Source organism: Puma concolor, chromosome A2, assembly GCF_028749965.1.
Source record: "Puma concolor isolate L17-30 chromosome A2, mPumCon1.1.hap2, whole genome shotgun sequence".
NCBI lineage: Eukaryota > Metazoa > Chordata > Mammalia > Carnivora > Felidae > Puma > Puma concolor.
Window position 1 is genome coordinate 116,404,293 of NC_141668.1, and position 27,315 is coordinate 116,431,607.

Here is a 27,315-nt window from a genome sequence, read left to right on the forward strand (position 1 = left end):
TTACTTATTTATTTTCTTAACAACTAAGGAAACTGAGGCACAGAGAGGTTAAATAACTTGCTCAGGACACAATCTTGTAAGTGGCAAGGCCAGTATTCAAACCACACAGTCCAAGTGCAGAGAGACTGTACTGCCTCTCAGATGATATCTTGGAGGGTATGGTGTGGGAAATATGTAAATATGTAAATCCAGGGAAAGTTGCTTGGCACATAGTAAGCACTTAACAAATGTTTTTTATCTGTTTCCTAGTGTCCCCTTCTCGGTCACTCTATGCTTGGGAATTTAAACCTGGTGATTTAGAAGAGGAATGGGCTATATTTTTAAGGGTTTTTGTTTTCATGCTCTTCCATTTACTATCATGGGATCATTACATGTCAGAGCTGGAGAGGACATATTAAATAATAAAGCAACAGTAACTAGCACTTCCTGATAACTTATTACGTATCACTGTGCTAATGTTTTTTTAATAGATTTTATTTTTTATTTTTTAAATTTTTTTAATGTTTATTTATTTTTGAGAGAGAGAGACTGAGCGGGGAAGCTGGAGAGAGAGAGAGAGAGTGAGAGAGAGAGTGAGAGAGAGAGAGAGAGAGAGAGAGAAACGAGCAGGTTCCACATTGTCAGTGTGGAGCCAGACACAGGGCTCGAACTCACAAACCGTGAGATCATGACCTGAGCTGAAATCAAGAGTCAGACCCTTAACAAACTGAGCAACCCAGGTGCCCCTAGATTTTATTTTATTATTTTTCTTAAAGTTTATTTATTTATTTTGAGAGAGAGAATGAGCACAGAAGAGGCAGAGAGAGAGGGAGAGAAAGAGAATCCCAAACAGGCTCCACACCATCAGTGTGGGGAGTCCAATGTGAGGCTCAAACTCACGAACCGGGAGATCATGACCTGAGCTGAAGTCCAATGCTTAACCAACTGAGCCACCCAGGCACCCCTGGATTTTATTTTTTCAAAGCAGTTTTCAACTCACAGCAAAATTGAGTAGAAGTCACCGTTCCCATATCCTCCCTGCCCCCCCCCCCCCCACCCACAGCCTCCCAGACAATCCACATTCCCTGTCAGAGTAGTACATTTGTTACAACTGATAAACCTACACTGACACATCATTGTCACCCAAAGTCCACAGTTTACATTAGGGTTCACTCTTGGTGTTATATATTCTCTGAGTTTTGATAAATGTATAATGAAATGTATCCACCATGATAGTATCATAAAAAATATTTTCACTGCCCTAAAAATTCTTTGTGCTCTGCCTTTTCATCCCTTTCTACCCCTAACCCTCACCAAGCACAGATCCTTTTACTGTCTCTGTCATTTTCGCTTTTCTAGAACACCGTATAGTTGGAATCATACAAGATATAGCCTTTTCATATTGGCTTCTTTTACTTAGTAATATGCAATTAAAATTTCTCCATATCTTCTCATGGTTTGGTAGCTCACTCCTTTTTAGTGCTAAATAGTATCCCGTTGTCTAGATGGACCATAGTTTATTTATCCATTGACCTGTTGAAGGACATCTTGGTTGCTTCCAAGTTTGGACAATTATGAATAAGGCTGCTATAAACATCTGTGTATAGGTTTTTTGTGGACATAAGTTTTCAACTGCTTTGGGTAAATACCAAAGAGCATGATTGTTGGACTGTATGGTAAGAGTATGTTTAGTTTTGTAAGAAACTACCAACCACCAAACTGTCTTCCAAAGTGGCTCTACTATTTTGCATTCCCACTAGCAACAGACAAGAGTTCCTGTTGCTCCATATTATCACTAGTATTTGGTATTGTCAGTGTTCTGGATTTTGACCATTCTAGTAGGTGTCTAATGGTATCCTGTTGCTTTAATTTACACTTCACTAATGACATATTTTGTGGAGAATTTTATCATATGCCTATTGGCCATCTGTATATCATGTTTGGTGAGGTGTCCAGATCTTTTGCTCATTTTTAAATCAGGTTGTTAGTTTTCTTATTGTTAGTTTTAAGGGTTCTCTATATTTTGGGGTACATCTGTTGTAAATATTTTCTCCTAGTCTGTGCCTTGTTTTCTCATTCTCTTGACAGTCTTTCACAGATCAGAAGTTTTTAATTTTAATTAAGTCCAACTTATCAGTTATTTCTTTCATGGTGCTATGGTTTGAATATTCATGTGCCCACTCCCACTGTTCAGTTCAAATGTTGAGATCCTCACCTCTGAAGATGATGGTATTAGGAGGTGGAGCCTTCGGGAAGTGCTTAAGTCATGAGGGTAGAGTCCTCATTAATGGAATTAGTACCTTATGAAAGAGGCTCCAAAGAGACTCCCTAGCCCATTCTGCCATGTGAGAGTATGAGAAGTCTGCAACCTGGAAGAGGATTCTTGCCCAACCCTGCAAACACCATGATCTTGGACCTGAGGTTCTAGAATTGTGAGAAAGAAATGTCTGTTGTTTATAAACTACTTTTTCTGTGGTATTATGCTATAGCAGCCCAAATGGACTAAGATATATGGGTCATGCTTTTGGCATTGTATCGCAAAAGTCATCACCACACCCAAGGCTGTCTAGATTTTCTGTGTTATCTTTTAAGAATTTTATAGTTTTGTGATTTAGACTTAAGCCTATGTTCCATTTTGAGTTAATTTTCATGAAGGATGTAAAGCCTCTATCTAGATTCTCCCTTTCTTCCTTCCTTCCTCCCTCCCTCCCTCTCTCTCTCTCTCTCTCTCTCTCTCTCTCCCTCTTTCTTTTCCTTTCTTCTTTCTTTCTTTCTTTCTTTCTTTCTTTCTTTCTTTCTTTCTTTCTTTCTTTCTTTCTTTCTTTCTCTCTTTTGCTTGTGGATGTCCAGCTGTCCTAGCATCAGCACCATTTATTGAAAAGACTCTTTTTTCTCCATTGCATTCCCTTTATTCTTTTGTCAAAGATAAACTGATTATGTTTAGTGCATCTGTTTCTGGGATTTCTGTTCTGTTCTTTTGATCTATTTGTCCATTCTTTTGCCAACACCGTACTGTCTTGCTTAATATAGCTTTTTAGTGAGTCTTGATGTTAGGTAGTGTCAGTCCCCCAACTTTATTCTTCTCCTTAGGTATTACTTTCACTCTTCTGGGTCTTTTGTCTCTCTCCATATAAATACCAGAATTTGTTGATATTCACAAAACAACATGCTGGGATTTTGATTGAGATTGCACTGAATCTGTAGATCAAGTTGGGCTAATACATTTTTTAAATGGCTTATCTTTATAAGTTTAAGCCTTACAATGACTCTTTGGGATAGATACTATTATTATCATCATTTTTCAGGAAAATATTTCATTTTTCAGGTTCAGATATTCCCCAAGAGTGAAGTCAAGGAAGGACCCTGTGGGGTTGTATTATGTATGTATTTACACACCCATGCATATATGTACATACACATACATCTCTAACTCTCTATCTATCTACCTATCTATCTCCTAGCTTTATCTGTTAAAAGGGCCTAAAAGCGATAACATTTTAACAGCAATGAACACACCTACCACCTATGTCTTGGTTTCTGTATTTCATTGCCCACTAAACAGAAACTGGGCTCTTTGGAGAAAGAGGATTAGATCAAAGAAGATACAAGATGAACCTGGTATTTATTTTGTTGTGTCTTTAATTAAAAAAAAGAAAAGGACTGGAAATGAAAAAATGATAAGGATTTGTCAAAAGGATGCAGGATTGGATTTGGTAATGATATCTCAGACATGACACCAGGAGCATGGACAATCAAACAAAAAACAGGTAAATTGGATTTCACCAAAATTAAAAACTTTTAAAAATTTTATTTATTTATTTTGAGAGAGACAGAGAGAGTGTGAACAGGGGAGGGACAGAGAGAAGGGGAGACTCTCAAGCAGGCTCCACACTGTCAGCGCAGAGCCCAATGCAGGGCTCCAACTCATGAAACTGTGATCATGACCTGAGCAGAAATCAAGAGTCGGATGCTTAACCAACTGAGCTACCCAGGGACCCCATAATTAAAAGCTTTAAAAAAATATATTTTAGGGGTGCCTGGGTGGCTCAGTTGGTTGGACTTCGGCTCAGGTCATGATCTCATAGTTCGTGGGTTTGAGCCGTGCATCGGGTTCTGTGCTGACAGCTCAGCCTAGAGCGTGCTTCAGATTCTGTGTCTCCCTCTCTCTCTGCCCCTCCCCTGCTCGCACTCTGTCTCTCTCTCCTTCAAAAATAAACATAAAAAATTAACATATATATGTACACATTTTATTTTGGGGCACCTGGGTGCCTTAGTCAGTTAAGCATCCAGCTCTGATTTTGGCTCAGAACATGATCTCACAGTTTGTGAGTTTGAACGTCACATCAGACTCTGCACTGCAGAGCCTGCTTGGGATTCTCTCTCTCCCCCTCTCTCTCTGCTCCTCCCGTTTGCTCTCTCTCTGTCTCTCTCAAAATAAGAAAACATTAAAAAATATATTTTATTTTATTTTTAATTTAAGTAGTCTCCACACCCAAGATGGTGCTTTGAACTCATGACCCCAAGATCAAGAGTCACATGTTCCACAGACTGAGCCAGCCAGGAACCCCAAATTAAAAACTTTTATACATCAAAACACACCATCAAAAAGTAAAAAAGTAACCTATAGGATGGGAGAAAATATTTGCAAGTCATATATCTGATAGAGGATTAATATCCAGAATATAGAAAGAATACTTACAACTCAACAACAACAACAAAACAACCCAGTTAAAAAATGAGTGATCTCAGGGTTGTGAGTTCAAGCCCCATGTTGGGTATAGAGCTTACTTTAAAAAAAAACAAAAACAAAAACAACTAATATACTTGATTTGGGGCACCTGGCTGGCTCAGTCAGTGGAGCATGCAACTCTTGATCTCAGAGTGGTGAGTTCAAGCCCTACATTGGGCATAGAGATTACTTTAAAAAAATGGACAAAAGACTTGAATAGACACTTATCCAAAGAAGATATATAGATGTTCAACAAGCACCTGAAAAGATCTTAACATTATTGGTCATTAGAGAAATGCAACTACAGGGGTGCCTGGGTGGCTCTGTCGGTTAAGCGTCCAACTTCGTCTCAGGTTATGATCTCACATTCGTGGGTTCGAGCCCCAGGGCGGGCTGTGTGCTACCAGCTCGGAGCCTGGAGCCTGCTTTGAGTTCTATGTCTCCCTCTCACTCTTCCCCTTCCTGGCTCATGCTCTGTCTCCCTTTCAGAAATGAATAAACATTAAAAAATTTTTAGAGAAATGCAATTTCACATCCATTAGGATAGCTAGTATAAGGAAAAAAACCCAGAAAATGACAAGTGTTGATGAGGATGTGGAAAAATTGAAACCTTTGTTTCATTGCTGGTGGGAATGTCAAATGGTGAGGGTGTTGTGGAAAACAGTATGGCAGTTCCTCAAACATTAAACTCAGAATTACCACATGATCCAGCAACACCGCTTCTGGGTATATACCCCAAAGAATTAAAAGCAGGATCTGAAAGAAATGTTTGTGCACCTACGTTCGTAGTGGCATTATTCACAATAGCTAAAGCATGGAAGCAATCTAAGTGCCCATGGACACATGAATTGATAAACAAAATGTATCATATACAAACAATGGAATATTATTGCTTTGAAAAGGAAGGCAATTCTGACACATGCTACAACATAGTTGACCTTGAGGACGTTTGGCTAAGTGAAATAAGCCAATCACAAAAATATGAATACCATATGATTACACTTCCATGAGGTACCTAAAATAGTCAAAATCATAGAGCTGGGGCGCCTAGTTGGCTCAGTTGGTAGAACCTGAGACTGTTGATCTTGGGGTTTGGTGTTTGAGCCCCACAATGGGTTTAGAGGTTACTTAAAAATAAAATCTTAAATAAAAACAATCATAGAGAAGGAAAATAGAGTGGTAGTTGCCAAGGGGTAGAGGGATGTGGGAATGGAGAGTTATTGTTTAATGGATACGGAGCTTCAATTTGAGAAGATGAGAACATTCTGGAGGTGGATGGTGGTGATGGTTGCACAACAATGTGAATGTAGTTAATGCCACTGAACTTGACACTTAAAAATGATTGAGATGGTAAATTTTATGTTACACATATTTTACCACAAGTGAAAAATAGACAGTAGTAGATTATAACCCATTGAATGAAATCAGAATCAATGAGTCCACACTGACAAGAAATAGAAAACAAGTAAACGGGGGGTGGGGGGGGATACATTAGAATTTCAATATGGAAGAAGAGGTGAAATTAGAAAAATGACCATTTTATAGCAATCATAGTAAAGGCTGATTGGGCAAATATCCTCAACTGATGCTGAATCAAGAGAGGAAAATTTGGGAGGAATAGGACATTTGCATACTTTTAATGTTTGTTTGTTTGTTTGTTTGTTTATTTTGAGAGAGAGAGAGAGAGACAAAGTGTGAGTGGAGGAGGGGCAGAGAGAGACACACACACACAGAATCTGAAGCAGGCTCCAAGCTCTGAGCTGTCAGCACAGAGCCTGATGCAGGACTCGAATCCGCCATTCTTGAGATCATGACTTGAGCTGAAGTCAGACACTCAACCAACTGAACCACACAGGCGACCCACCTTTTATAAAAGCATTTGCATGCTTTTAAAGTATCTCCCCACAACTTGCCTAATGTGAAGGGAAAAATAGAAACGAGTCAATGGAGAAAGCAGACAAGACATTGACTGGGTGATCAATACAAACATCACCAGTAAGATTTGGTCTGATATCACATGCCTCTGTATGTGATGCCCTTAAAAGGATACAATAGCACTGATAGAATATCCTGATCGGGGATGCATTACCTGATCTTAATTATGAGGAAACATCTGAAAAAACCCACATTGAGAGACTTTCTGTAAAACAATTGGCCTGTATTCTTAAAAATAAGGAAAGACTAAGGGATCATTCCAGACTTCAAGAAGGCTAAAGAGACATGATAACTGAACTTGGTAGTGAAGGGGAAAAAGAAAGCTATAGAGACACTGAGACAACTAGCAACATTGGATTATGGACTGTTGTTTAAGAAGTATTGCATCAGGGGGCACCTGGGTGGCTGAGTTGGTTAAACGTCCGACTTCAACTCAGGTCATGATCTTGCGTTTCATGGTTTCGAGACTTGAGTTGGGCTCTGTGCTGACAGCTCAGACCCTGGAGCCTGCTTCAGATTCTGGGTGGCTCTCTCTGCCCCTCCCCCGCTCAGGCTCTGTATTGTATCAATGTTAAATTTACTGAATTCTATAACTATATTGTGGTTACATAAGAGAAAATCCCTGTTCTTAGGAAACCGTGAACTGTGAAGAGTAAATGGACATGGTGTGTGCAAGGTATTTTCACGTGGTTCAGAAAGACAGATCGCGGTTAAGGGTAAGCAGTAGTCTTTGATTATTCTTGCAAATGTTCTGTAATTTTGAGGTTGTTTTCAAAATAAAAAGTAACAACAACAACAACAAAAAAATCCCTAAGAGCACCTAGCTGCTAAGGGTTGAACTGAGATTTAAATTCAGACTGTTTAGGGTCACCTGGGTAGCTTAGTTAGTTAAGTGTCTGACTCTTGATTTCAGCTCAGGTCATGATCTCACTGTCATGAGATTGAGCCCTGTGTTGGGCTCCGCAGTGACACCAAGGAGCCTGCTTGGGATTCTCTCTCTCCTTCTCTCTCTGCCCCTCCTTCGTGTTCTCTCTCCCTCAAAATAAATAAGTAAACCTTATAAACAAACAAACAAACAAACAAATAAATAAATTCAGCCTGTTTGGCCTTCAGGGATTCTGCTGTCTCTCTGATCTGCTAGCTCAATCACTCCCATTTTACAGTAGACACTGAGGCCCAGAGACGGAAAGGGATTTACTGCTTTCTTGCACCTGACCTGTTGGTAGAGCTGAGTGTCCTGCCTTGAGAGGACAGATGTTTCTTTGGTGCCTCCTCTGACTATTTGCTGGGCCAACTGGATGCCCTGCTGGCCTCACGTCTGGATTCTGCACAATAGGTACTGAGAAGGCTATGCATAATTAGGGGAGTAAACAGGCCAGGCCTCATGGATTTAGACATGTTCCTTTCTACTCCACCGTTATGACACCTATTGTGTTGTCTGCCCTGCTCAGTACCCCTTCTTCTTCTAAGGACAATACCTTCCTTGGAAGACCTGTTCGTTTCTACTTTCTAACCATTGTGTGGTTCTGCTGGGTCTTGCCAGTCACAATGTCCCACCTTCATGGCCACGTGTGATTGGTCTAGTGGTGGGCACTGGACTCAAAATGGGCCAATAAGAACCTTACCCTAAGATTTTTCTGGACTGGATTTATGGTAAGCATGATCTAGGCTTTCTAGTGTGAAGTTATGATGTGTGGGGCTCAGAAACTGATGGCAGCCACATTCTCCATCATGAGGAGAAAGCTGGTCTGATAGAATAAAGCTAAGAGAAGCATAGAGGAAGAACCTACTCTAGGATCCAGGTGTCTCTGAGGCTCTTTTCTTTCCTTTTTTTTTTTTTCTTTCAGATAGAGAGAAAGAGAGCATGTGATCTGGAGAGAGAAGAGGGAGAGAGAGAGAGAATCCCAAGCAGGCTGTGCATCCCTATGACCTTGGGATTGTGACTGGAGCTAAAATCAAGTAGGTCACTCAACCAACTGAACCACCCAGGCACCCCTGAGACCCTGCCTTTTCCATGGATATGTTCTATAAACACACCAGCATCCTTCTAATAAGTTGCTGTGATTTTGTGAAGCCTGTATGTTTTGGATTTTAATGACTTGAAACTAAAATAGACCATTTTGGTTGGGATCTCCCAACCAAATGAGATCCCAACTCATTTGGGTTCAGATCCCAACCACTAGCAACTCCAATCATAAGACCCCAGTAGGAAAGCTGTCAGAGTTCCATTCCCCTGGAACTAAATGTATTATTGGCTCTGCTTGGATGGAATGAAGACCATGGGAGTTGGCACCAAGGACTTGTCCCACTGGCTCTGTCTGAGTCCCATGGAGGGCCATGGTTTTCACACTATTGATAGACCCATTGGTACTCATCTCTACCTTACCTGCTAGGCTCTTGGAATGTGGCATTCTCCTACCCCCTCAGGATTAAGGCCAGGTCAGTGGAAGGAATATATGGTTTATTGTCAACAGAAAGAAACAAGGGGAGTGGTGCCTGGGAGGCTCAGTCAGTTGGGCGTCTGACTCTTGATTTCAGCTCAGGTCATGAACTCATGCTTGTGAATTTGATCCCTGCATTGGGCTCTGGGATAATGGTGCAGAGCCTGCTTGGGATTCTCTCTTTCTGCCCCTCCCGTGCTCATGGGCTCTCTCTCACACAATAGATAAATAAACTTTTAAAAAATAAAAAGAAAGAAGGAAAGAAAGAAAGAAAGAAAGAAAGAAAGAAAGAAAGAAAGAAGGAAAGAAAGAAAGAGAAAGGGATTAAAACTCATTGAGTCTCACCTCTTAAGTTATGGGTGGGAGACAGAGAAGAGGCTAGGGGAAGCCCTCCATGCCAAGATGAAAGGAGATTGGTCACAATCCCTTACTTCTGCCTAAATCTTAAAATGAGGTATAAATTACATAAAGAATCTTAAGAATACATTTCTACAGGGGCACCTGAGTGGCTCAGTCGGTTAAACGTCCCACTTGAGCTCAGGTCATGATCTCACGGTTTATGGGTTCAAGCCCTGCGTTGGGCTCTGTATTGATAGCTCAGAGCCTGGAGCCTACTTCGGATTCTGTCTCTCCCTCCCTCTCTGCCCCTCCCCTGCTCATGCTCTGTCTCTCTCTGTCTCTCAAAAATAAATAAAACAATAACAAAAACAATTGTTTTTAAAGAATACATTTCTACATACATACACACTTGTATAACCACCATTCAGATCCAGATCCAGAACATTATAAGCATCCAAGAAGACTGCTATGTACCCCTTCCTAGTCAATATGCTGCGCCACCCCCCCCCCCCTTGTGACCCATCTCTATCATCTTAGGTAGTTTTGCCTGTCTTTGAACTTCATGTAATGGAATCATACAGTATGTGGACTTTTGTGTCTGGCTGCTTTTTCATTCAACATAATATATTGGCCCCAACACTCTTGATCTTCATGGTACTCCTGTAACAATAGTTAACTGTTAGGTGCCAGGTGGTGTTCCAAGAGCTTTACATGTGTATATTCATTTACTGCTCAGAGTATACCTCTGGGTTAAGTATAGATAAAGGTGCTGGGGCACAGAGACGCGAGATACCTTGCCCGAGACATGGGTCTGAAGTGGCAGAGTTAAAACTGGAGGCGGGGGGCGCCTGGGTGGCGCAGTCGGTTAAGCGTCCGACTTCAGCCAGGTCACGATCTCGCGGTCCGGGAGTTCGAGCCCCAAGTCGGGCTCTGGGCTGATGGCTCAGAGCCTGGAGCCTGTTTCCGATTCTGTGTCTCCCTCTCTCTCTGCCCCTCCCCCGTTCATGCTCTGTCTCTCTCTGTCCCAAAAATAAATAAACGTTGAAACAAAACAAAACAAAACTGGAGGCAGGCACTCCATCTCCGTCTAAGTTCATATCTAAGAAGTAGGAGATCTCCTATACATTTAAGGGCTGAGAGGCTGACTGGGTAGATCTGGGTCTTTGGAGGCTCAAGTTAGGGCAACAGGAATAAATGTGCTAAATAGGGTAAAGGGTTGTACAAATATAAGGCAGGGCCATATTTCATTTAATATTAATAGAGTTGCCCTTCCGTCATTTACTAATCCAATAAACATTTATTGAGAACCTAAAGAGATACGTGGAAGGTCAGTGGGTTCAGAACAATAGAGACAAAGTCCCTGCATCGTGGAAATCACAGTCCAGAGAGGAGAGCAGGTGTTTAAGGGAAATTACGTGTATATCGGGCTAATAAAGGGGAAGTTCAGGATGCTTTCCCTGGTGTGTGTTGGGAGAAGCTGATCTTGTCTGTGGGGTCAGAGAAGTTCTCTCTAAGGAAATGACATTTTAGCTGTGGCATGAGAAGTCAGCAGAGTCTGAGAGAAGGTGTACCGGGCACAGGAAACAGCACAATCAAAGATCCTGAGGTAAGAGAGAGAAACTAGCACAAGAATTAGAAATTCAGAGTTACTAGCATATGACAATTTGCCATAAAACAGTGACTTAGCCTGCTTTCATGGAAATGAAATTTCTTATGACAATTTCAATCTTTACTTTCTCTCTCTCTCTTTATGTATCATGGACACTAGATGTGACAGCCTTTTTGATCACTCTAGACCGTAACTAGTTTTTACTAAGTTTTAATTTTGTGAAGATGCATTCTTTACTTGTTACCTACATTAGCAGAGTTAAACACATCCTGAAAGAAGACACATATGGAGGTATCTTTGGAAATGTGATGTTATTGCTACAAAGATACTGCAATACTTCAACGGAAGTTACACAGAATTTTACCAAACAACTTAAGGTTTTCACTTCCTCTGCATTCATTTCCTATCAATACTATCGCTAACTAATATCCATTAGTTAATTTTAACTATCAATTTTTAACAGTTGTTGCAATTCATGCTCACTGCCATTCTTCAAATTACATGTCACTTAGTCCAGTGCTTAGTTCAGATCGCCAGATTGCCTAAAATAAAGACTTTGACTAAGCTGATCTGGGATAGGGCTAAGGTTCTGCTTTTTTTTTTTTTTTTTTTTAACGTTTATTTATTTTTGAGACAAAGAGAGACAGATCGTGAAGGGGGAGGGTCAGAGAGAGGGAGACACAGAATCTGAAACAGGCTCCAGGCTCTGAGCTGTCAGCACAGAGCCCGATGCGGGGCTCGAACTCATGGACCGCGAGATCATGACCTGAGCCGAAGTCGGCCGCTTAACCAACTGAGCCACCCAGGCGCCCCTAAGGTTCTGCATTTTTAACAATCCCCCAGGTGATGCTGATTCTGCTGGTCCAAGGACCACATGAATAGTAAGGATTTAAAGACTGAACAAGGTCATTATTTTCGTTCAGTAGCATACATTTTTATTTTAAAAATGACATTGCAGTTTCAAATGCAGGATAAAAAAGAAATTTATTTTAATTTTTTTAATGTTTATTTATTTATTTATTTTTAACATTTATTTATTTTTGAGACAGAGAGAGACAGAGCATGAACGGGGGGAGGGCCAGAGAGAGAGGGAGACACAGAATCCGAAGCAGGCTCCAGGCTCTGAGCTGTCAGCCCAGAGCCCGATGCGGGGCTCGAACTCACGGACCGTGATGTCGTGACCTGAGCGAAGTCAGACGCTCAACCGACTGAGCCACCCAGGTGCCCCAATGTTTATTTATTTTTGACAGACAGAGTGTGAGTGGGTAAGGGGCAGAGAGAGAGAGAAAGACACAGAATCTGAAGAGGCTCCAGGCTCTGAGCTGTCAGCACAGAACCCGACGTGGGGCTTGAACTCACAAGCCGTGAGATCATGACCTGAGCCGAAGTCAGATGCTTAACTAACTGGGCCACCCAGGGACCCCAAAAAGAAATTTATTTGGAAATTTGGGTTTGGATCATAGGTAGCTTGAAGGATTTACAACTGAAATCTCCTTTTTCTAGTATTTTCTATATTGAAGAGATTGAAACCAATGTCAAGAGGCTCTGCAACTTATTTTAAAAATCAATCATCTATTTTTTTTTAAGAGAAAGACATTTCTAATTTTTTAATGTTTTATTTATTTTTGAGAGAGGGAGAGAGACAGAGCATGAGCTGGGGAGGGGCAGAGAGTGAGGGAGACACAGAATCCCAAGCAGACTCCAGGCTTTGAACTGTGAGCACAGAGCTCCATGTGGGGCTTGAACTCACAAACTGTGAACTGCGAGGTCATGACCCTAGCCGAGTCAGACACTTAACCAACTGAACCACCAGGCGCCCCAATAATAATCTATTTTTTGAATTTTTTTTTTTTTGAGAGAAAGAGAGAGAGTGCCAGTGAGGGAGGGGCAGAGAGAGAGGGAGACAGAGGATATGAAGTATGCTCTGTATTCTCAGTGCAGAGCCCAATGTGGGGCTTGAATTCACAAACCACAAGATCATGACCTGAGCCAAAATCAAGAGTTGGACGCTTAACTGACTGGGCCACCCAGGTGCACCAATGGTCTATTTTTTGTTTTTGCTTTTCTTAAATTTTTATTTATTTGTTTTTGAGAGAGAGAGAGAGAGAGCACAAAGAGGGGAGGGGCACACAGAGAGAGGGAGACACAGAATCTGAAGCAGGCTCCAGGCTCTACACTGCCAGCACAGAGCCCGACACGGGGCTCAAACTCACGAGCTGTGAGATCATGACCTGAGCCAAAGTCACACCCTAACCAACTGAGCCACCCAGGTGCCCCAACAATCTGTTTTTTAAATAATCTATTTTTTTGTAAGCATTCTCATTTAGTTTTTCTTTGAAGAACTTCTTAATCCCTTTCAGGTTTTTGAGAGCATTATGTACATCCAAAATTATGTTTTTTTGTGCATTGAATTTTCTGTATCATTTTATTTAAACCATTCATTTTACCTAAAGCATCATACCAAGTCAGTACTAAGCTAACAGATTTAGACAAGGATATGTTTGAAAGCAGAACATCAGCTGGTATTTCAGGACCTGTGTTCTTTATTAATATCATCATAAAAAAGATCATTGCACACTGTTTGTAACTGAGTTTTTACTGGCATGATAGTATCAATTCAATTTCCCCATCATATATTTAACAGTGGTTTCACATTTATATTCAATGTTTTTCAATATACCCAAGTGTTTAACTGAAACTGAAAAGCAGTCATATAGTTTTTGGAAGATATTTTTAAATTCAGTAATGTCAAAGGAGGGTTTGACTGCACTGTTCACAATGAAGTTTAAAGAATGCTTTAAAAATATATACAACGGTGTATCATTTTTTTCAAAGAACTATTACAATGCTACATTTTCCCCATATAGTTGCATCATTGTCATATTTCTTGTTTCTCAAATGATTTTTGTCAAGTTCAGTGTTTGTAAGTATTTTATTAAAAATTTAAAGTGGGGGTGCTTGGCTGGCTCAGTCGGGGGAACATGAGACTCTTGATATCCGTGTTGTGAGTTCAAGTCCCATGGTTGGTGTAGAGATTACTTAAAATAAAATCTTTAGGAGTGCTTGGGTGGCTCAGTCAGTTAAGCATCCAACTTTGGCTTGGGTCATGATCTCATGGTTCGTGAGTTCCAATCCTGCATCAGGCTCTCTCTGCTGTCAGTGTGGAGGCTGCTTTGGATCCTGTGTTCCCCTCTCTCTCTGCCCCTCCCCTGCTCTCCCTCTCTGTCTCAAAATAAATAGACATTTCAAAAATAAATAAATAAAATCTTTAAAGGAAAGTATTTGAGTTTAGAAATCTACAAGTTGAATCATAATTATTATCTGTGTTACATACATTAGGTATTGAACCTAAAATAATGAGTTAATGTTTAGCACTTCTCACCTTATCCCCAAGTATATCTTTTATAACACCTGCTAACATTTAATAAATGGGTTTTATATTCATCCCCTGAGTAATGTGCCATGTTTTTTTGGTGTTATTTGATTTTGCATAAATACTCTTCCATGATGTTACCAAATGTTGCCAAATGGATAATATTCCAATTTCCGCACTGTGAAAAGTAATTGGGTAAGTGTTTGAATGTTAGATATTACCTCACCAAGAGCAGAATCATTTGTATAATGTTTTCAATAGGAGCACACCAATATTTCTTCCCATTTTATACAGTATTCTGCAGCACTATTTTTCACTGTGTCCCATGTACCTCTGATGTTTTTTTCTGTGTTTTCCCTTCTTTTCCTTTTCTGTGCTTTAATATGTATTCTTTTGATTGTATCTTTTAGTTCACTAATCTTCTGTTCTGCTGTTTCTAATCTGCTATGAATTATATCAAATGAATTTTTTTTAAGATTTTGTTTTTTAAGTAATCTCTACACTCCAAGTTTGGGGCTCAAACTTATAACCTGGAGATCAAGAGTCCCGTGCTCTACTGACTGAGCCAGACAGGCTCCCTTAATGAATTCTTTTTGATCACGATTTTATTAAGACATACTATACATACAATAAACTGCAATTGTTTATAGTACACAATCAGATGAACTTTGACCTAGGTATATACCCATGAAACCACTGCCATAATCAAGGTTCAGATTATTCTGATCACCTCCAAAAGTTTCTTTGTACTCATTCACCCCTCATCTCTCTTTCTCCATATCTGGACCCGGGAAAGTTCCCCGGGTCTATAGTGCTCTCACTATAGATTAGTTTGCATTTTCTAGAATTTTATGTGGAATTATACAATACGTATTCTTTTGTCTTCAGCTTCTGTTGCTCAGTATAATGTTTTCGGGATTCATCCACATAGTCGGGTGTATTGGTAATTCATCCCTTTTAACTGCTGAGTAGTATTCCATTGTATAGATATACCAAATTTGTTCATCCATTTACCTGTTGATGGGTATTTGAGTTGTTTCCAGTGTTTTGATACTGCGAGTAGAGCTGCTATAAATATTCTTGGTGTGGATATATGTTTTCATTTCTCTTGGTTATATGATAGTCTTTTTGAAGTGTCCATTTGGCTTTACTCTAGTCTCCAGTTATTTTACACTAGTCAACAGTAATCTAAGTGTTGCTATGAAGGCATTTTTGTATAGATAGTTAAAATCCTTAATCAGTTGACTTTAAGAAAGGGAGATCATCCTAGATAATTTGGTTTGGCCTGATTCAATCATGGGAAGTTATTAAAAACAGAGTTGAGTTTCTCCTGAAGAAGATATATTGCCTTGGGACAACAGTTTCTGTCTTAGCCTGAAAGTTCCAGTCGGCCCTTCCTGATAGCCTGCCCTATGAATTTTAAATGTGCTTAAATAGCCCTTCTCCCCACCCCCAATTGCATAAATCAATTTCTTGAAATAAATCTCTTATTTCTTGTCTTCTACTTGTCCTGCTTCTCTGAACCCTGATGGATACAGATTTTGGTATTGAAAGTGGTTCTAAAGGAACAGAATCTTAAGATGAGTTTTCTGGATTGGTTCTCTAACCTGGTTAGATTTAAATGTTTGTTTGTTTGTTTATTTATTTATTTATTTATTTGAGAGAACAGAGACAGTGCAAGCAGGGTAGGGGCAGAGAGAGACAGGAAGAGAGAGAACCTCAAGCAGGCTCCGTGCTGTCAGCACAGAGCCCCATGTGGGGCTCAAACTCATGAACTGTGAGATGGTGACCTGAGCCAAAATCAAGAGTTGGTCGTTTAACCGGACTGAGACACCCAGGCATCCCTAACCTGGTTAGATTTAAAGGCACTAATGACTATTTCCAGTGGTAAAGAGGGTACTGGTAGTCCATGGCATGATGAGGCATTGGGTACTCCTAATCAAATACCTATGTCAAGCGAGGTCGTTAGTGGCCATGTATTTTCCACCTTAGAATATTGTAGTCAAATTAGGAATATAATGGGATTGGCTGGTTGCTCCTAACTGTATTGAAGAAAGTGGGGAAAGAAAAGGTTGAGCTCAAACTATGCATAGATGACTTGAAAGCTTCTGAATCTTTCTCGAAATAAAACCTTAGTGCCAAGATTTCTGAAAACCAAACTCAGAGCCTCATTCTGCAAGTGGCTAATAGAAACTCTGGTTAGAGTCTGGCAGGCCCCATGAATTACAGTGCAGAACCTTAGGGTTTTGGAGCAAAACACTGCCATCGTCTGCATATAACTACTCTCCTTTTGAGAAATAGTTTTTGGCTTACTACTGAGCCCTAGAACAGACTGAATGCTTGACCATGGCCATCAAGTTACCATGTGATCTGAGCTACCCATCATGAACTAGGTGTTATCTGACTCACCAAATTATAAAGTTGTGCATAAATGGCAATCACAAATGGTATGGTTACTGAAGGTATAAGTACGTTGTATGAAGAAGTGGCCCAAATGTCCTTGGTCTCTTGCTACAGTATCTTTTCTCTCTCAGCCCACAGATACAAACCATTGGGGCATCCCTATGACCAGTTGACTGGGGAAGAGAAAGGGTAGTCTTGGTTTATAGCCTTGTGTACAAAGGTTCTGCACAATATGCAGGCACTGGGTGAAAATGGACTGCTATAGTACTATAGCTCTTTTCTGGGATAATCTTGAAGAATAATAGTGAAGGAAAAGCCTCCTGGTTGGCAGACTTCGAGCAGTGCACCTGCTTCCTCATTTTGTCTTGAAGGAGAAATGGCCAGAAGCTCTGTTGGTCTGGAGGTCTTGGCTCCAAAGGGAAGAATGCTTCCACCAGAAGACCCAACAATGATTCTTTTTCTTTTTTTTTTCACTTTTCAAAAGAATTTTATTTTTTGCATTTTATTTAAATCCAAGTTAGTTAACATATGGTGTAATAATGGTTTTAGGAGTAGAATTTAGTGACTCATCACTTACATGTAACACCCAGTGCTCACCCTGACAAGTGCCCTCCTTAATGTCCATCACCTATTTAGCCCATCCCCCCAACCAACACCCCTCCAGCAACCCTCAGTTCTCTGTATTTAAGAGTCTTTTATGGGTTGCCTCCCTCTTTGTTTTTATCTTATTTCTCCTTCCCTTCCCCTATATCCATCTGTTTTATTTCTTAAATTCCACGTGAGTGAGGTCATATATTTATCTTTCTTTGATTGACTTATTTCGCTTAGCATATTACACTATAGTTCCATCCACGTTCTTGCAAATGGCAAGATTTCATTTTTTTTTGATTGCTGAGTAATATTCCATAACTCACATCTTTATCCATTTATCAGTCGAAAGACATTTGGGCTCTTTCCACAATTTGGTAGTGCTGCTAACAATGATTCTTTTGAACTGGAAGTGGAGATTGTCACCTGGTCACTTTGGGTATCTCATGCCTCTGAATCAACAGGCAAAGAAGGGAGGGTTTTTTTTTTTAATGTTTACTTATTTTATTTTTGAGAGAGAGAGAGAGAAAGAGAATCCCTTTCTGTCAGCTGTAAGTGCAGAGCCCAACAAGGCTCCAACCCACAAACCATGAGATCATGACTTAAGCTGAAATCAAGAGTCAGACGCTAAACCTATTGAGCCACCCAGGAGAGCCAGAAGGAGGTTTCTTATATAAATGAAATAAATCACACAGAGAAAGACAGATATATGATTTCACTTATATGTGGCATCTAGACAAAATAAAAAATGAATGAATGAACAAACAAAAAAGAAACAGACCCATAAATATGGAGAACAAACTGGTGGTTGCAAGAGAGAAGGGTGGGGGGCAGGATGGGCAAAATGAGTGAAGCGGAGTGGGAGATACAGGCTTCCAGTTACTGTTTTACACCAGAAATTAATGTAAGAAGGGAGTTCCTGTATTGGCTAGGGTGACTGATCCTGATTACCAAGGGGGAAATGTAATTGCTACTACACAATGGAGATGTATTAACAATAGTTAACTCTATATTGCAGTATTAAGTTACAGGATGTCAAAAGTGGAAAGGGAACATCACCTAAGGACTTTGTATTCTCTTTTAGGGAAAGATATATGTTTTCAGTTGTATGCAGGTTAGTTGTAGCATGTTAGGGGAAGTATGACCTTGTTGTCTTTATTTGGAGCTTAAGTACATTTAAAGAAATGTGTAGGAGTGGGATTGCTGGGTCATCAGACTTTTTAATTCTAGCTATTCTAATGAGAGTGTAGTGGGAGATCATGGTGGTTTTAATTATCAAATTCCTGGATGAATAAAGATTTGTGAATTAGCAAATTCCTGGATGAATAAAGATGAATAAAGCATCTTTTTGTTGTTTATTGTTGTTTTTTTCCTTTGGTGAAATGTTTACCAAAACCTTTGCTTATTGTTTAATTGGGTTGTTTATTGTCTTTTTATTACTCAGTTTTAAGAGTTCTTTATATATTCTGGATACAAGTCTATTGTCAGATATATCATATTGCAAATTCTCCCTCCCATCTGTCGCTTGCCTTTTCATTTTCTTTGTTTTTTTTAATTTTTTTTTCAACGTTTATTTATTTTTGGGACAGAGAGAGACAGAGCATGAACGGGGGAGGGGCAGAGAGAGAGGGAGACACAGAATCGGAAACAGGCTCCAGGCTCTGAGCCATCAGCCCAGAGCCTGACGCGGGGCTCGAACTCACAGACCGCGAGATCGTGACCTGGCTGAAGTCGGACGCTTAACCGACTGCGCCACCCAGGCGCCCCGCCTTTTCATTTTCTTAATGGTGTCTTTCAAAGAATAAAGATTTTTTAATTTGATGAAGTTCAAATTACGAACTATTTCTTTTTGTGCCCTAAGAAATCTTTGCCTATCTTGAGACGGCTAAAGATTTTTTTTGTTTTCTTCTAGAAATTTACTTGTAGTTTTAGCTTTCATGTTTATAATCCATTTTTAGTTTCCTCTGGGGCCTCCTTCAGTGCTCCTGAGATCTATAAATGCATCCCCCCATCTAAGATAAACTTGCCACCTCTCTGGCCTTCATTCTTCATCCAAACTATCATCAAGCCCTGTGCCTAGGAGGTGCTCTTCTCTACCACCACCAGTTTACCTTGCCTTGACTGTTACAGCAGCCTAACTGGCCCCTCTGTCCCAACTCTGAGCCCCCTCCAGAAGTGATGATTTAAAAATAGAAATGATGAAAAGTCCTCAATGGCTTCCCCAGATTCTCAAATCCTTGCCCCAATTATTGTATACATCTTTCCGCGCTCAACTCCACATTCAGGGGTCTTTCAGCACACCATTCTGGCCATGCCAAGTTCTCACGTGTTGTACCTTGTTAACTCCTTTCAAGTCAGCCTTTGGATTCCAGCCTGCATATCCTTGACTAAATTCCTACCCCACCCTCCCAGGTTTTCTTAACACCACGTACCTCCCGGAAGAGATCTTACTAATTACAAGTTGTAACGTTTTGTGATTCTCCCTTTAACGTTGTCCTTCTTCACCAGACCTAATTTCGTGTGGCTAGGGACTCTTTTATTTCCATAACGTACCCCCTGCAAGTGGAACAGGGCCTACCACACGGAAGCCTCAATACATAAGTGATGAACAAATAAATGAATTAGAAAAATGGAATAATAAAGGCATAGGCTGATGGCCGCTTGTGGTCCCTTCAGTGGTATTACCAGACGGCAAATATTAACAGTCTCGGTCTTTTTCCCAGCAGCGGACGAAAACCTGCTAGATCGGGGAAGGGAGGAAGGCATTTCAATCAAGGTAGGAAGAACAGGTGTGTGATCCGGAACGGCGGCTGTAAGTCTGCTCAAGCCTGTGTAGCTCTGGGCCCTCGCTCCCTAGAAAAAGGGGTCAGACCAGAGGGCCTTAGTTTCTAGACCTTACGCCCGGAGGAACCCATCCGGACTAGCACAGGATCACCTGCCAAGGTTCTGCTCTCCGGCCCAGCAACCGCGTGGGTGGGAGGGCGGGGCCACGCCTTCCGGGGGCCGTCCCCGCCCCTTGCAGCGTGCGCGCGCCCGTCGCCGCCTCGCGCTTGCGCGGCCAGCTGGGGGCGGAGGTTGTGGGCGGTGGCGGCGGGCGCGCGCGCTCTTGCCCTCTCGCGCCGGTTCGCGCTCCCGCGCCGGGGCTGAGGAGGCTGTGGCGGCTGCAGCGGCGGCTGCGGCGGCTGAGGCGGCGCGGGGGGAGGGCCGGGAGGGGGGTGGTTGGGGGGGATGGACCGAGCGAGGCGGCCGCAGCGGCAGGAGCCGGCGCTTGAGCTCGAGCCACGGCGCTGGCGGAGACGCCGGCTGCCCCTCCCCTCCGCACCGGTGAGTGAGTGCTCCCGCCCCGGACGCTGGCGGCGGCCGCGGCCCCTCACGGCCCTTCCGCCGCGGGTGTGGAAAGTCGTGAGGGGAGCGTGGCCCAGAGGCGCGGCCGACGCGGGCCCGGCCTCCCGCTCGCGGCCTGGCGCGGCTCGGACCCTCGGTCGCCTCCGTTCGGGGCTGGAGCTCCGGGCCTAAGACTCGTCCTCCAGCATCCCGCCGGGCCTTTTTCCTTCCCAGCTCGTTCCGCTGTCATTTCGACCCTGGGGCTTCCCTCCCCACCCCCTCTCTTCGCCCCCCTTTCCAGCCCCCCCCCTTTCCAGCCACCACCTTTCCAGGGCCAAGGGGAGGGAGGGGAGTGTGAGGAGTTGGGCCGAGGCCTGAGGGACTGTTTGGGAGTAGACTCTGGTGGGGGTCTGGGGTCCTATGAGCCCTCGCTCGTCCCGGTGTCCCCAGAAGTTGGCCACTGGGGCCCAGCTGTTGCCACCTGAAACCAGTTTTGCACCTTTTGTTTTGATTTTGAACTTGTCGTTTGGGGGAGGGGGGAGGAGCCGCTGTACTGGGAAAGGGAGAATAGGTGCTGCAAGGTGGGCCGTGAGACTAGGCTGGCTGGGCTTGGCCTCGGAGTGCCTTTTATTAATCCATTTAGGAAGAGAAAAGGGGGCTCAGTGAGTTGAACCTTCCCCAAAGGGCAGATATCCGTTTATAGCTTGCAAACCCCTGCTTTTTTCATTTTAAGCAAAGGTGTGTGTAGTGTTGGTCCAATTGTTGGTTTGGTTCCTGCCTTAACAACATTGATGATGAGGCTCTCCCAGGTGAATCTGCAGCCGAGTTTCTTGAAGCAGCCCATTTGAGCTGTTGGCTGATTTCTCCCTTTTCTTTGATGACACCATCCACGAGTCCTGGTAGATTCTAGTCACCGCTTTTGCAAGTCTGCCTTTTCATCCTGACTTGTCACAGAAGAAAGGAAGAACACACAGTCTAATCCAAAATGGTTGCTATAAGTCTGACATACTCATAGGCATCTCTAGGAAAGGTCTGAATTCCTAAATTAGTTAATTCTAAAAAATAAAAATAAAAATAAAAAAAATCCAGGGCTTAAAAAGCATGTAGCTGCTTTACAACCAAACTTTGATATGTTTACGTCTTTTGACCAGTATCTTAAATTTTGGAAGAGATTCGTTAAACCGAATCCTTGTCTTTGAAGTACCTGTGTATAGAAATTGTTGCAAAGCCTGGAGGAAAGAACCTTATGAAAATGTTAATGACAAGATTCCTGCAGGGGGTAGGTATGTTGTTTTCCTCCATTTGTAGATTAAAACAGTGAGACCAGAATTGTGAGTAGGTGGTAGTTTTACTAGTGTCCTGTAACACACGATGCTTTTAGGTGGGATTTTAACGTAACAATACCTTGTCCTCTACCAACAGAATTGGCTTGTATTTTTCTTTTTTTTTTTGAAATCACACACCCACTCTCTGGCTAGTATAGAAAGATTAGAAAGCTGCTTCTGGTCTGTGGGTGGTAACCTTTTAATTTCTAAAGAGTTTTCAGTTGCTTACAGAATAGATTGCTGATCAGCGTAGGAAAAATTTAGATATTAGAATTTCATTAGCACGTGATTGAGATCTGTTATAATTATGAACATTAAGATTTGGCATAGTGTGGATGTTGTATACTATGTATAGGAAATTAGATTTCTCAGAGGATTTGCATCTTACAGTAAACAGAGGTGCCGTCCGCTGACAGAATGTTGTTACACCTTCCAGTAGTTGAGGGAATCTTTTATAAGCACAAAAAAACCTGTACAATTTGATGAAGAAACCCAATGACCTGGACTAGTTGGTGACCCACCATTTCTTTAAGCTGTTTGTTCCTTCTCTCCACTAGAATATTTCCCCTTTTCTGCCAGAGTCATATATGCACAAAACCTATAATGGCTAAGGGCTTAAGTTTAAATTCCTCAAAATGACATTTATGAATTCCTCAAAATCACATTTATGATTTATTTCTTCATAGAATATTTATTGAGTCCTTATTTTGTTCCAGAATTTTTTCTAAATACTGGGCAGTGGTGGGGAACAAAATAGACAAGGTCCTTGTTATTGGGCTTTTTTCGGTTTGTGTGAGAAGGAGGACAACAAACAAGTAGACAGGATAATTTTGGGTAATGCTGTAAATCAGCAGTTAGCAAACTTTTTCTGTTAGAGACCGGAAAGTATTTTAGGCTTTATGGGCCATACACTTTTTGTTGCAACTACTCAACTCTGTTGTTGTAGTGCAAAGTAGCCACAGACAGTACATAAACAAGTGTTTCTGTGTTCTAATTAAACTTGGTAGGAGTGCCTTGGTGGCTCAGTCAGTTAAGCTTTCCACTAGTGATTTTGGCTCAGGTCATGATCTCATGGTTCCTGGGATTGAGCCCTGAGTAGGATTCTGAGCTGACAATGTGGAACCTGCTTGGGATTTTCTTTCTCTCCCTCTCTTTTCTGCCCCTCCCTCACCCATGCATGCACATTCTCTCTCTCTCTCAAATAAACAAAAAAACCCAAACAACTTTGTACATTGAAATTTGAATTTCATGTAATTTTCCCATGTCACAAAATATTCTTTTTCATTTTTTTGGGGGGGGCTCATATTAAAACATAGGACAGGCTGGATATTGGCCTGTAGGCTCTAGTGTGGCCCTTTATAGAAAAAGTTTGCTGATTCCTGATATCAGCTATGAAGAAGATAAGACAAGATGTGACAAGTGAGTGACTGGTGGGGTTGGTGGGGAGGCCTCACTAAGGAGTAGATACTTCATTTGTGGCCTAAAAGATGGAAGAATTTTACTGGCAAATGAAACAGCAAGTACAAAGATCTGCAAGTGGAAATGAACTGGTCCTATGTTCCCCAGCATTGAACTTTACATACCATGTCATTCTTGCCTTTGTGACTCTGCTCATTTTGTTTTTAAGTAGGTTGCCCTATTCTGTCAGGTTTTAAAAGTCTACCCATAATAGAATCTAAGACTTGGAAGAGATCTTAACTTCCTACCCAGTTGCTCTCTTCTAAAATGTTCTCAGTGGTTTTTCAGCTTCTGTTTGAAACCTTTGATGATTGTAAATTCATTACTTTGAGATAGCCTATGCCATTTTTGGATAGTTCTAATTGTTAGAATGTTCTTCATGTTGTAATAGGATTAACCCTTTCTACCTTTTTTCCCTGATGCTGCCTTACAGTGACTATGGCGTAAGCCTACAGTGGGTTGCACCTCATTCCCAGGGATCAGTTCTAAAGCCAGGACTTGAAACAAAAATCACATGAAATGAAAACTATATTTGAAAATCCCGTAAATTGCTTAAAAAGTATTGTATACATGTTTTTGTGTATATAGCAATATATAATTCTTGGGCACTTTGCAAACTGAGAGCCACTGTGCATTACTGAAGGAAGGTGCAAGAGGGAAATTATTATGTAGATATCCAGGCCTTCAAATAGTTTTGCTTTTTAAAACAGCTGTCAAATCCGTATCAGAGAGTGGTAGACGGTGGTAAATTTTAATGTGTTTCTGCTTCCTTGCAGAGTTTATTTTATTGTATTTTTACATTAAGCCTCTATTATATTAATGTTCATAAATATGTTGTGAATATTAAATGAGATAATATATATAGAAGCACCTGGCACATGGTAAGTGGTCAATAAATGTTTGCCAGATTTAAAGTTTTTGCTTCAGTGGGCTCACATGCACACTGTCCTTTGAAAAGTTGCAGAGAAGAACTTGGCCACCTGCTTCCTGTCTTTCCAAATTGGCATTTCCTGTTGTGGCTTTACCAAACAGCTGTCATTCTCTATGTCCTTGAGTGTTGGTCACATTTTACCAGGGGTCAGCTAGTAAGTTAAATGGCTGTATGTTGTAACTCTGTTCTGCCACATGACTCAAAGTATTTGAACACTGCTGTGGTCTCCCACTCAGGTCTTTACTTTTCAGGGCTAAACTTCATGTCTTTCATTTCTTTTAATATTTTTTTAATTTCTTTACCCTCTTGTTGTTCTTATGCGTACACCAGTTTATTGTTGTTTATTTTTACTTTGGTACCCTGAATTACATTTTAAGGTACAAACTCATCTTTCATCTCCTTGATGAAGTCTACCTTCATAATTCTAGATCTTCTCTATATTCCTAATATACTTTTAGCTACACTTCTCAATTTAATATTTTTTAAAATTTATACTTGTTCACAAGCATTTTTCTTACTTCACAGTGAGACAATAAGCTTCTTCAAGGCCAGCACCTTGTTTCATGTATCTTTTGTGTCCTGATGCACTGAGGAAAATTTCAGGCATGCAGTAGATCATAAGTGTCTGATGTCAGCTCAGGTCAGGATCTCACGGTTTGTGAGTTTGAGCCCCATGTTGTGCTCTGTGCTGTCAGTTCAGAGCCTGGAGCCTGCTTCATATTCTGTGTCTCCCTCTCTCTTTGCCCTTCCCCCACTTGCACTTTCTCTCTCTCAAAAAAAAAAAAAAAAAAAAAAAAAAAAAAAAAAAACCACGCAAAAAAACCTTTTAAAATAAACTTTTTTTTAGAAGTGTTATATTTACTTCATTATTGTGAAGATAGTACAGAGAGTTCCTGTCTATCTAGTTTCCCTTATTATTAACATATTAGTGTGGTACATTTGTCACAAGTAATGAACCATTATTGATCCATTATTACTAAGTTCTACAGTTTTTCTTTTAATATTCCTTTTTTTTTTTGTTCTAGGATCCCATTCAGGATGCCATGTTACATTTAATAGTCTTGTCTCTTTAGCTCCTCTTGGTTCTGATGATTTCTCAGACTTTCCTTGTTTTTAATGACCGTGGCAATTTTGAAGATAACGGATTAGGTATTTTTGTAGACTCTCCTTCAGTTGGAATTTGTGTGATGCTTTTCTAATGGTTAGACTAATGTACTGTGATTTTGGAAAGACCACAGAGGTAAAGTGTCATTCTCATCACAAACCAGAAGTACATACTAGTGATATCACTTGCTGGTGTTGATGTTAACTTTGATCACCCAGCTTGAGGTAGTGTTTGTTTTCTAAACTATAAAGTTAACCTTTTTGTTCTTCTCTTTCTGTCCATATTCTGGAAGAAAGTTACTATGTGTAGCCTATACTTAATGAGTGATGAGTTACACTCTACCTCAAGGGTGGAGTATCTACATAAATTTTGTTGCTTCTGTTGTTTGAGCTTTGGGCATTGGGAACTCTTTCACTTGACTTCTGTATCCCTTCCCTTTGATGTACTCACATGATTATGTGCGAAGGAGCACTTTCTTTCTGGCAACAAAAAATGCTTCAGACTCCTCTTTTATATATCATGTTCTAGTTCCTATAGTCAGCCAATTTTCCAAGGAGCCCTAGTTCCTTTTATGGGGAAATGGTATTAGAAACTAAGATTTTGAATGCAAGATGTGCTAGTAGCTACTTGAGTATTGTTGCTTCTAGGCCATCTGAATGACAGAGAAAGGAGATTCATGTGTATAAATTAAGCTGTTAATATACACATCTATAAGTATTTCTATATGTAACCATTGTCTCTATATTAAGCTGAACATGAATTCATACAGGTGTTTCCAATTCTAATTCCTTACCACATGGATCATTCTAACCTCCACTATCCATTTACTTAATTCTTCAATTCCAGTATACATTTGGTTTCAGAATTTTTTTAATATGTGGGAAATAACTTTATTAACTAGAGCACAGTGCTTATGGATAGTTCCTTTTGCCTTTAGTCTTATAGACTCCACTCATTTCCAGCATTACTTGGTCAGCACCTTATTCCTCCACCTACTTTGGGAGGTTGTTTCATGTTTATAATAGATTTGAATTTTTTTTAATGTTTATTGTTGAGAGAGAGAGAGAGAGGCAGAGAGAGAGGGAGACACAATCTCAGTGCTGCAGGCTCTCAGTGCTAACAGCTCAGCCTGATGTGGGGCTTGAACTTCCCAACCGCTAGATCATGATCTGAGCCAAAACAAAGTTAGACGCTTAACCCACTGAACCACCCAGGCACCCCTATAATAGATTTCGATTGTTTTGTCACATTCTGCATTCTATGCTGAGATCCCTTTACTTCTTAAGGGATTATTTTAAAATTTGCACACATTAAGGCTTATTCTCTGTGCTGTGACACAGAATGGGTTTTGACAAACTTTTAATCTCTTATGTTAACCATTACAGTATCCTATAGAATAGTTTCAGTGCTCTAAAAAATTTATCCATCACCTATTCAACTCCCCTGATACCAGCCCCTGGGCAACCATTGATCTATTTATTGTCTCTACAGTTTTGCCTTTTCCAGAATGTCAATATTTTAAATTTAAAGAAGTATTTTTGAATGATTTTTATGAACGCAGCATTTTGTTAAGTAGTGGGAGATGCAAGTACTAGACAACCAACACTCAAACTTTTTTTTCCTATTGAGCTAAAAGTCATAAAACACAGAATTCATCATTTTAACCATTTAAAATGTACAGTTCAGAGGCTTTTAAGTACATTCACTATGTTGTACAACCACCACTACTATCTAATTCCAGAACAGTTTCATTAACCCAAAAAGAAACCTCATATT

At 40.8% G+C, this 27,315-nt stretch overlaps 1 protein-coding gene across 4 annotated transcripts in view; it reads left to right on the top strand.

Moving 5' to 3' along the window:
* The first annotated feature begins 20,578 nt into the window (after window positions 1–20,578).
* The window catches only part of TMCC1 (transmembrane and coiled-coil domain family 1), a 250,000-nt gene continuing 243,263 nt past the window's right edge, over window positions 20,579–27,315 (top strand). For 3 of the 4 annotated variants that reach the window (XM_086697355.1, XM_086697354.1, XM_086697359.1), the window contains exon 1: window positions 20,579–20,720. The gene's annotated coding sequence lies outside the window, so the exon portion shown is untranslated. The remainder of the gene's footprint in view (window positions 20,721–27,315) is intronic. The other variant, XM_086697358.1, reaches the window with a different exon arrangement.